The 11,644-nt window shown below is 37.9% G+C and overlaps 1 long non-coding RNA gene across 1 annotated transcript; it reads right to left on the bottom strand.

The window, feature by feature from the left end:
• Positions 1-380: 380 nt before the first annotated feature.
• On the bottom strand, positions 381-4,409 carry LOC104241437 (uncharacterized). The gene is made up of 2 exons (XR_714724.2): positions 4,177-4,409; positions 381-2,782 (listed from the first exon to the last, which is right to left on the bottom strand). It is a non-coding gene; the product is annotated as an uncharacterized lncRNA (long non-coding RNA).
• Positions 4,410-11,644: the final 7,235 nt, after the last annotated feature.

The raw sequence follows: 11,644 nt of genomic DNA, 5'->3' as shown, positions 1-11,644 counted from the left end.
CTCAGGACCGTCTGAAAGACATCGTTAAATATGTGAAACAGTATTCTCGAAGGGAGGCTCTCAAGGAGGTTCATGCCCGAGGTTTTAGTTTATCCACCGAGATCGAAAATGCTAGTGGGCTCAAGGCCGAGACCAAAAAGTTGGCATATCCCTAGGACGAAGAAGACTCCGAGGGTTCTGGCGGATCTGCGGGTGGAGAAGACCCTGATGGTCCCAATGACGAAGCTGGCTCCGGTTAAGACCATGCTGCTTAGGTGCCTTGTAGATTTTTCTTTGTTTTTGCACCTTTGTACTTTTTGTTGAGGCCGTTTGGCCTTTGTAAATATCTTGTGCTATGCACAGGCCCAACACAATTAACATAGTTTTTTGAAGTCTTCTAGTAAAGATTTTTACCCAACCTTTTCAAGAACACTATATTACTGCACGATAAAAAAATTATTTCATGCACCATCACTTAAGTTAAAATTATGCAAATTTGAGAGTTTAAAAACAAAATATATCTTCTAAAGTTGATACAACTCTGTTTCTGTTCATCTGAAACCATAATCCGTTTGAAATTTCAAATACATGTGATGAGAACTTTTTAGGATAACTTGAACTTTTTTCTCCCGTTTCAGTGTAACCTGCAATGCATTTTAAACAAAAATTATCCAAACCTTTTCTTTACATTATACATAGGAAAACAAAACAAACTGCTATATGGTCCAAAGTCTAACATCATTGTGAAAGAAACAATATCACCACAAAAATCTCCACCTGACATTAAGAATTAGAAGTGCACATGGTCAGAGACGCACACAAGCAATACAGAGATCAATATTTTGGGTAAGACATCAGATAAAGTTTCTTGTTTATTCGACTTTTTTATCATCATATATGCGAAAAATAACATTTATCAAATACCACTGAAGCCATGACAAAGAACGCTGGAAAATTTATAGATTTGGCCAAGCCTCTCCTTCAACCGCAGTTCTATCCTTCCCATTAACAAAGAAAGAAACAATGTCCTATGAGGTAACAAAGTAAATCAAAAACCTTTGTCTTCCATGGAGGAGGAAGATTCTTCTTCTACGCCAATTTTACCTCTTCTCCATTATCTAGCCCTACTATTTATGGTACTCTAGTAGCAGTAGAAATAACCTTCTTCATGGGATCAATTCAGTAACTTTTACCTGCCCAGCAGATCAAAAGCTCAATAGTTTGTGACCCATCCAAGAACCCTACAACCTCCAATGTTGTAGCAGCTTATTCCAAGTAAGGTTTAGGGATGTTGTCCATGGAAACAGAAAAGTAGTTCACGGAGCCGATAATTTCACAAAAAGCAGCAGTTTAGCCTTCTAAGAAAGAAAACTTCTCACAATTCAACATCCTAGAGGTCTCTTTTGAGCTCTGCTATATCAAAAGAATGCTAGTCCCACTCATGATGCTACTCCCTAAGGCATGCAATTTTGAAAGATGTTATAGTGTCACATGATAGTTGGTTCGAGCAGGTAGGCAGTATGATAATTTTACTATATAAATATTGTCTTCAATTTATATTTTTCATCCTCTTCCTCTTTAATATCCCTGTGAATTTGTAGTTATAGTGTGAAAGTTTTAACAAATTATTGATCGGTAAACTAAAATCGAACCACTCTAGGCCAACAATATGCGACTTCTGCGAATCCGGAGAAGTGTTTCCAAAAATTGAAAGCTTGAAAGATCATCAAGCAGTTATGCATGCTGGTAATCTAGAAATGTTTATTCTTTTTTCTTCCTTTATGCTTTTTTTCTCATTTGCTTTCGAAATACGGTCTCACTCTGTTTATATCCTCAGATTTAAGTCCATTTCAGTTTAATCTACTTTTCTTGGAAAAATCACTACTTGGGAGAGTCAGATTTATCAATATTTCATAAAATCAAATCACAGGACAGGGTCTCACATGCACATGCTCAATGTAGATAGTCCATCAAAAAAGAGCCAATAAAGAGCTATAAGACATAGTTAAAGGAAGATAGTCTCAGAGAAAACCAACTTATTAAGTTCAAAACCAGCTTCATGCTACCACATTATTATAGGACAGAGACTCCAAAAATAAATCAGAGAATATAACAATACCTCAAGAATCAAGACAAAAGAAAATTACTGTTTGCACTTGTATGAGGAAGTAAGGTTATTGAATTAACCTTTCAATATATTTTTTGCTCGCTTTTCCCTGGATGACTAAATAGACATTGCCAGTGTTGCTGCAATTTCAGCAATTTCAGAAGGTCTGAGCTCCATGAAGCCAACATCTACCCTCAATTATAATCCAATCACCAAATTAAACACACTAAAGATCTAAAGACCAGATGTTGTAGTAGTAGTAGTAGTTGGTTCACCATATTAAAAGACTCAAGTAAGGTGAAACCTTTTATTATACTTGGTAACAATTGTGTTGATCATGAAAATAAAGACCACAGTTGTATTTGATCACTACTACCTTTCTTAGTAAAAAATTAAAAGTGCAAGGTGTATATGCACTTCCACTTCAATATGCTTAACTACCCCAAGAGTTGATTATTTTTAATAGTTTGATCTTCAAACACAAATTTAGGCTCCACGATTTTAATATTAGCTGCACAATCAAATTCAAATAAACTTAATGTAACAAATAGAGAAAATATATCTCTTTTGAATGATAGATTTCAGTGGCACCTGATCATCAGCTAGAGGAGCATCAATCTCTTTCTTAGAGGAGTATCATCCTTTTCCATTTTGGCAGCAGAAAAAAGGCCATGCTACTTTTCAAATTTTACTTCCCTATAAATTCCAGAAAAGCAATTGAATATAGTGCAGAAAAAAATTAACATTTAAAAACAAAATGTTGCAAATTAAAAGAGAAATTGTCATATAGCTACAATTGGCATGCATGCAATTTCAGGAAATTTCTACAATACAGATAACATCTACAACAATCAGTGGTGTTAAAAGGCTCACCTTGCACTTTTGTATCAGGGAATATGCTTTTTTTTTTTCTTGAATAAAGAACTTCAATGTTCTATTTTGTGTGCTGATAATGGGTAGTGACTGATTTTGGCGTTGTATTTGTATTGAGCAGTTGTTCTTGGATAAAGGCTGCAACTTTAGTATTGAAATAAAAAAAAACATAGAAAATACTTTACCTCTAGATTCATATTAGCAATTGACTTAGCTTTCTTCTAATAGTTTTTTAATATATATTATTGGATTCAAGATTTCTAACTGAACAATAAAAACCATTAACTTGACACCATGATTGTTATATCAGTCTACATGTTGCACATATAAATAAGACAAACAACAATAAAAAATATTTCCAATAAAATGATTTCTTTAGTTTACAATAAATCATATTTTTATATAGAATAATTTAGAATTAGAAAAAATTAACATACATATTTAAGTCATAGAAAACCTACCTTAAATATCAAGTCTAAGTTTATTGTCATTGCAAACTACACTGTATTCTTCTTCGAACTGGAGTTAGTCGAAGCACAAATATCTCATGAACTTTACCAACAAATTCTCAATTGCATAGAATCAACAGATCCACTTATCTAACCTTTGTTCTATTCATGGAGTAGCATCTCTTATGTGGACGAAAAAAGAGTCCTCTCATATTCAGAACCGGTAGGAGTGACTAAACTATGTCTGTTGTTTCAAACTCCCTTAAAGATAAAAAATAATCATCTAACATATTTATGGGTCATTTTTATAGGAGCTGATAGCAGGAGTTAAATTTCTCCAGAATAAAGCCGAAATTGAAATAATGTTGCACCTAAAAATAGTAGTCATTGACAAGGACTACTCCCCTTAAAAGCCGCCTCACTCCAAAATTTGCTAATTTCTTAGCTACAAATCAAAAATAAATATATATTCTGACATATACACTAAGTATCTATTTTGAAAAATCGTGAGCAAAATACAAATTACTAACATGCATGTAAGAAATTTAACAGAAAATTTTAAGATATGAAGAAAATCAAACCGGATCTATCAAAATCACATCACCAAGAAATGGGTGCAACAAAGAAAGAAGGAGAATAAAGTAGAATCTACCAAAATTCACAAGTACAATAGAGTTACATAAGAAACTACAAACCAATCAATCAAAAAAATTTACAATTTAAAAAATTGAAGAACAGAAAAGAGTATAAGAAAGTTAAGATACTCACAAACAGAGATGGTCTTCTAAATGAGAGAGAAATTGTGAGATGTGAAGTACTACTATAGACTATAGTTGAATATAAGTGCAGTACACATGGTTTGCTCAAATTAATAGTAGCTTGCAGAAAAAGACCAAAGCGAAGAGCCTCGCTGAAAGAGTGAAGACTGAGAAAATGGGATAGGGGAACAATGAAATAAAAAATGAGAGAAAATAGAGTTTTACACACAGATGAATACGGATGGACACGTGTGTTCCCTTAGTGAATTCATGTGTTTCTATAGAAATGACCGTAATTACTAATTCAACCCTAATTTAAAACTAAATTTCAGGTATTCCTGTGTTTGTCCCATGTTCGTCCCACCAAAGTCCCGTTTCTATATATTAGTAAAGTAAAATCTAATTTTCCCTTAGACAATTTTTAAGCTCGTTTCCTTTTGCTCTTTTATGATTGCAAAGATATCGAATGTCTTAGCATGTAATAATTGGGTCTTGTTCAGAGGTTTGAACAGGCCTCGTTCTTGACATTATTTTGTTTAAGACTCGTGAGGGGGATCGGTACGACCGGAAGTTTTCCCCAAAGTATTTAGAATATTTTAAATTATAATTTACGAGGGTAGCCTTTTGAACCGGTTAAGAAATTTTGAAGGCCTTATGTTTTAGTTACGGGTCCGGACATCTCCGAGTCGTTTTAGGATGACCATAGGCTTTTTAGTTCGGATGTTGCCCAATGGGCTTGTTACCCTAAGTCATCTGGTCTTACTCAAGACAACCGTCCACGAATGGGGATGGTCGTAGCCTTTAAAATTCGGGCACTTCCTAATAAGCTTTGTGACCCCAGGCTTCGATATCCCGGGTCATCCGAGCCTACCTTGGACGATAGTCCCTGAGTGAGGTGCCCCTTAGGCTCGATGTTTTTAGGGGACCAACTGTAACAAAGAAAAAAATTAAGGGACAAAATATTTATCCGCAAGGTAGAAACTTCCTTTTATTTTTGTGCATAATATACAAGATTAGACATGTGTAAAAGATTTGTGTTAGGGCTCAGGTGGTTTATGTGGGCGCGGTTCATTTGACTGTTTGGCTCTTACAGTAAATCCTATCGATCGAACCTAGACTGTTCGAGCACAAAGATTCTTTCCTTGCTAAAATTATTATCCGAGGTCGATGCCCCCAGTATTCGATGGCCGATCATAGAGAAGCCTCGGATACTATTGATGTGATCCTTGGCACCGGTTCATAGACGATCTTCAATTCTAAGTTAGCACGATCCGTTGTTGCCTCGTTATAAACCTTGCCAAAAAATTCATTTGAGACAAAACCGGTTCAAGGAAAAAAGAGTGCAACGCATGCCTTCAGGAGAAAAAGTTGCATCACTTCTTGAATATTACCTGCAAATGTTAGTCCAATATATAAATAAAAGAAATAAATAGGGTTTTACCATAACATTAGTATCATTTCAAGTGAGTTACGTTTCAATTGTTCGGTAGTCGCTCACCATTTATTGCTTCAAGTTTGTACGATCCCTTTCTAGTGATCTCGATAATTTCATATGGACCTTCTCAGTTCGGCCCCAGCTTCCTTTCGTTCGGGTTCCAGTTGCTTAGTGTGACCTTCCTTAACACCAAGTCCCCAACATTTAAGTGTCGAAGATTGGCTCTTCGATTGTAATACCTTTCGATCTATTGTTTTTGTGTAGCCAACTAGACGAGGACGGCCTTGCGCCTTTCATCTAAGAGTTCTAGGCTCGTATTCATGGCCTCGTTGTTTGACTTTTTGGTTGCATATTGGAACTTGCGACTCGGTTCTCCTACTTCGATTGGTATTAGTACTTCGGCGCCGTAAACTAATGAGAACGGGGTGGCCCCAGTACTGGACTTCGAGGTCGTACGGTATGCCTATAGGACTTCGGGAAAGATTTCTTTCCATTTTCTTTTCGCGTCGGTCAATCTCTTTCCGAGGTTTTGGAGTATGGTTTTGTTCGTGGACTGTGCTTGCCTGTTCCCACTAGGGTGGTAGGGTGTTGATAGGATTCTTTTGATCTTATGGTCTTAGACAAACTTACTCACTTTGCTGTCGATGAACTGCTTCCCATTGTTGCACACGACCTCGGCCGTTATTCCAAACCAGCATATTTTGTGGTCCTAGATTAAATCAATGACCTCCTTCTACCTGACATTCTCAAACTCTTGGGCTTCCACCCATTTAGAAATATAATCAGTCATAAATAATATAAATTGACCGTTATCGGGTGCCCATAAAAAGGGGCCGATAATGTCCATCCCCCACTTCATGAACGACCAGGGTGATAAGATCGAATGCAGCAGCTCCCCGGGCTGATGAATCAACGGAGCGTGCCTTTGACATCCGTCGCATTTTTGTATGAACTCTTTCGCGTCCTTTTCCATGTCGATCCAGTAGTAGCCGGCTCTGATTATTTTCCAAACTAATGATTCGGCACCCAAATGATTTTCGCAGGTGTCTTCATAGACTTCCCTCAAAACATACTCGGTGTCTCTTATTCCTAGACATATTGCGAGTGGGCATCAAACATTTTCCGGAACAGGGTACCGTCTTCAGACAAGCTGAACCGGGTCGTTTTCGTACGTAGAGCCCTCGATTTCTTAGGATCCGAGGGCAATTTTCCAGTCTTCAACTATTCTATATATTTGTTTTTCCAGTCCCAAGTTAGGCTTGTTGAGTTTATCTCAACGTGACCTTCTGGCACTATCGCTCTTATGAGTTGTACAATCACCCCTGAGTTGAACTCATCATCATTGACCGATGATCTCAAGTTAGCGAGAGCATCGGCCTCGCTGTTTTGATCCCGAGGCACATGTTGTAGGGTCCTCTTCTTGAATCGATGTAATGTTACCTATAGTATATCCAGGTATCTTTGCATTTGTTCCTCCCTGACTTCGATCGTCCCATTAACTTGATTCACTACAAGGAGGGAGTCGCACTTAGCTTCGATCACCTCTACCCCCAAGCTTTTGGCCAGTTTGAGACCTGAAACCATGGCCTCATACTCGACCTCATTGTTAGTCAATTTTACAGTCCTAATAGATTATCTAACTATACTACCTGTTTGTAGCTTCAATACTATGCCAAGTTCGAACCCCTTCGCGTTCGAGGCACCATCCGTAAAGAGGGTCCAGATTCCTGAAGAAGTCCTCGAGTTCAACAACAACTCTCTTTCGACCTCGGGTATTAAGGCCAGCATAAAGTCGGCCACGAAGTCTGCCAGAATTTGAGACTTAATGGTGGTCTGAGGTCGATACTCGATATCGTATTAGCTAATCTCTATGACCCATTTAGCCAATCGTCCTGAGAGTTCGGTTTTATGCATTATGTTTTTCAATGGGTAAGTAGTTGCAACATATATAGGGTGGCATTCAAAGTATGATTTTAGCTTCCTAGAGGTGCTTTGCCTAGCAAGCGCCAACTTTTCTAGGTGAGGATACCTAGTTTCGGCCTCGCCTAGAGTTCTGCTAACATAATAGATAGGAAATTGCATACCTTCTTCTTCCCAGACCAGGACTCTAATCGGGTCCAACCCTATACCACTATAGAATGGCAAGAGTGGTCGATGCAGCTTTTACCCGAAAGGTCGGGATCGAATCCACAGAGAGCTAATATGGGTTTGGAATTGGGTTTCTATCTAATCTAGCTATGTGCAATGTTCTTAATTACACTTCCAATCATGCTTTGTTTGGTTAATATTATACTTTTAACACTAATTAAGAATGAGAATAAGCTAAGTATGATATTTTTGTAAGGTTTTCTCAATTGGTAAAAAGGCACTAGGGAAGTGACTTAACCTTGGTGAGTATCTAACGGGGTCTAAAACTTAGGGAAAACTTTTTGTAATAATGATCATGATATAACCATTTCACATAGTTACTCACTCTATAACTCTTGATAGTTTGAGTGACTTTGCCCTAATTAGCTTTCTCAAGCCTAATTGGGTGTTTAAACAATGCAAGCAAAATCGGCTCAATTCGGGTATTACTATCTCTAGGTTTAACCCTTTAATTGGGTCTATCAATCTCTTGAATGCACTCCAATTTTTTGTTATCCTAGATTTTCTAGACTTACTCTCTCTTTCTCAAGAAGAGCCTAAGTCTAAAAGGCACAAATCAGTGTTTGCAACTACCAATTCAACAATTAAAGCATAAATCACGCTAAATATCATTAACCCATAAACATTTAAGCCCTAAAATTGAAGACTCATTAAATACCCACACTAGGGTTGGGTAACAACCCTAGAATAGGTTTAGCTACTCATAATCAAAGAAGAAATCAAAGATGGAGATGAAATATAAGCCATAAAAAGTAATTACAAGAGTAAAATCTAAGATTAATTGCTAAAGATGTTCTAAAATTACTCAAAAAGGTAAAAAAAAAATGGTTGTTCACGTGCTCCCCAAACAACAGATGACCTAAAAAATTAAAGAAGAACTATTTATACATAGCTAAATTTTCCAAACAAAATTGCCCCTACGGAGATTCCGCTAAAAGCGGAAAATAGGTCGCCTCAGCACTATGACTACTGCGGCTGCGAAATATGATCGCGGACCGCGCCTTTCAATTTAAGCTCCCAACTAATGTTCTCTGATTCTTCATTCAACTGAGGGAGACAATTGGGCCGCGGCCTCGTCAGATGATACCATTGCCGCACAATTTCACTGCGGGCAGCGGTGACTGTTAAGGCCAGAATATGACTCTTTGAACCTTGCCACCACTGAGGGCGTTGTTAAGACCACCTCAGCAGTGGATCCTCTGCGTCTACATCTATTTCTTCTCCATCAGCGGCCTTTTGACTCAGCTTTGAACTTGTGCAGGTTTTACTCCTTTTTGAGCTGGTTATGACTTCCTTGTCTCTTTTTGACCAAACACTACAAGCAAGCATAATAAGTTAGCTTTCAGGAATACTTGTACATACTTTTAATCCAAAACCTAAGCAAAAAGGAGCATAAAATAGGCTAGAATCCCTAGTTATCAACTCCCCCAAAGTTAAGCTTTTGCTTGTCCTCAAACAAATAATGTGATTCCCACCTCCTCAAGATAAAAGAAAGGAATATTTCAGCTGTCCTAAAGTAACCTCATCAAAAATCAATTGGGACTAACAATTACCTTCAACTAAAATGCATTATTAACAATACACAAACTTTTTAGCACCATGGCTTTAGTGCGACACAAAAGCATCAAGATTTGACTCAAGTCATCAAAGGAACTCTTTATACTACATTGGTCATTGTGGAACCCAAACTCATACTCCTCGACTCTCCATATGCGAACCTCACTTTTAGACTGTAGTACTCAGAATGAGGATTGTGGAAAATACACCCATCTCTCTCAAAGGAAGGTTACAAGTCCGACTCTAAGTACCATAAGCTTGCCACTTATGTGAGTCACCACTAATGTAAGCTCACTCAACTCAAGATCATATAGGTCTTTTGCGGGAATGTAATGAAGGCTTTGGTTCAGGGTAGGAAATATTGGTCTATGAAAGTTTCATCTTTCCTTAAGCACTTCATTTCCTTCATTTTGGCTCACATTTTCTTGACTCTTTAAGTCATTTACTTCTTCCTTAGGGGCTAGAGAGACACACTGTCACTCTTTCTTATTCATTTCAATCCTTTTTCTCTTTTCTAATCTTTCCAAGCCTTTCATCTTTGCTTTCATTGAATCCCTTCATTTCGTCCACATTGTTCACTTTGTTTTTGACTTTTTGGCTTTTCTTTTTTTTCATTTTGTACCTTTTATCACTTTTGCATTCCTTATCTCTCCCCCAAAACTTATGCTTTTGCCTTGTGCTAAGGAAAGATCGGGTGCCAAGAGAGGATCATTTTGGAACGGCTAAAGGCTTGTATCATGGTTATTGAAAGAATAAGGGCTATGGCTCAATGGGGTTGACTAGGAATATCATTCTTGGTGGGCTATGGATGTTTTCAAGTCTCAATTTGTATCAAGGAGAGCCTATAATCACTTCTCAAGTCTAGGATTTCGCCTAGACAAACATTATCGGCAAGTTCTAGACTTACTGCAACGGGACTTGGACTTGCAAATTAAAACCTCACCACACACACTATAGAATTGCTAAAGAGACAGAGTCGAGGGCCCACAACAACCTTTGCTAAGATTTGAGCAACACAAATGGTTCTGAGAAACTACTCGATGATTGTTTAGTCAACACAAGAGTCTCAAGGTCACAACTATCACCATCTTATACATAACAATTTGTTTTTAACCATAAGGTCAAAGGTAAATGTGTTAGGCCCAAGTGAAGCTTTGCCTGAGGCACTATTGTTCACTAGCTACTATTTACACAAAAATGAAAAGAACATAGACTCAAATCCTTAAGAAGGTTGTCATGTCATCCATCATCGGGAAAACCCACCCGGTTCACACAAACTCTACCTTTGGAAAGAACTGTGGCATTAAGAAAACCAAAGGCTTATTGATTACGAAAATTTGTAAAAATAGAAGCTACAAACTAAAAATGAAGCTACTAAATGAAATAAGAAGCTATGCTATTAAGGAAAATTGCAAAAGAAGTTATGAAGTAAAATACGGAAAGTAAACTGAATATGTACAATAGGAGATTTAGATGAATATACATAACGGGGAATGAATATATACATGAGAAAATAACTTTATATACAAACCGAGATTGAAAAATAACTAAAAGTAAAATAAATAGTAAAGTTATATACATACCAAAAGTGAAAATAATAATAAAAGAAAAATAAGTGTCATATTTATATCCCAGAATCACAAATCAAAGTAGGACCACCCCCCCCCCCCAAATAAGAACTAGTATTGTCTTCAATGCTAATAACAAAAGAATTAGATTAAGGAAGGGGTTAGAGAGTAAAGAAAACTCCCTATGGATCCTCTGTCTGCATGGGGTCCCGTGGCTGGGTCCCTAGATTACCTCCCTCGGGGTCCTGTGGCTGGCCTGAAGCACCTCCCTTGGGGTCCTCCATCTGAATATCCACGTCATCAGCCTGAGGAATCACTCGTCTCCTCCTAGGCTCGCCATCAGCCTCCTGCTCTGGTATCTGCTCTGTTTGAGCTACTGGAATCTGGTCCTATAATAATAGTTCCAATGGTAGGTCTCCAGCTAACTTCATCTTCTCCACCTTTCCTCTCAACAGCTTCACAGACTCCTTTGAGGCCCGAGTCTTTTTCAGCTTCTTCGTCTGCTTGCTCAGCTCCTTAATTGATTTTTCTTGAATTGAAAAAGCATCTATGATGAGATTTTGGTTGTCTAGGAGCTTCTTCTGGTTGTCCAGAAGCTCCTTGAGAGATTCCTCCACTGAAGCTGGCACCTGGGGCTGTGCGTGAATTGACTGGGCTGCCTTTGAACGTGATAGTACAGACAGCTTAGAAGTTGCTGCCTGCATCCAGTTGTTGATGCTGGAGAGGGTCTGGCTCAACCTATGTGCAGTCAAAAGGTATGCTGACAAGGA

The sequence above is a fragment of the Nicotiana sylvestris genome, chromosome 6 (assembly GCF_000393655.2).
Source record: "Nicotiana sylvestris chromosome 6, ASM39365v2, whole genome shotgun sequence".
NCBI lineage: Eukaryota > Viridiplantae > Streptophyta > Magnoliopsida > Solanales > Solanaceae > Nicotiana > Nicotiana sylvestris.
The sequence above is the reverse complement of the archived record's forward strand: the minus strand, read 5'-3'. Positions and strand labels throughout refer to the sequence as shown.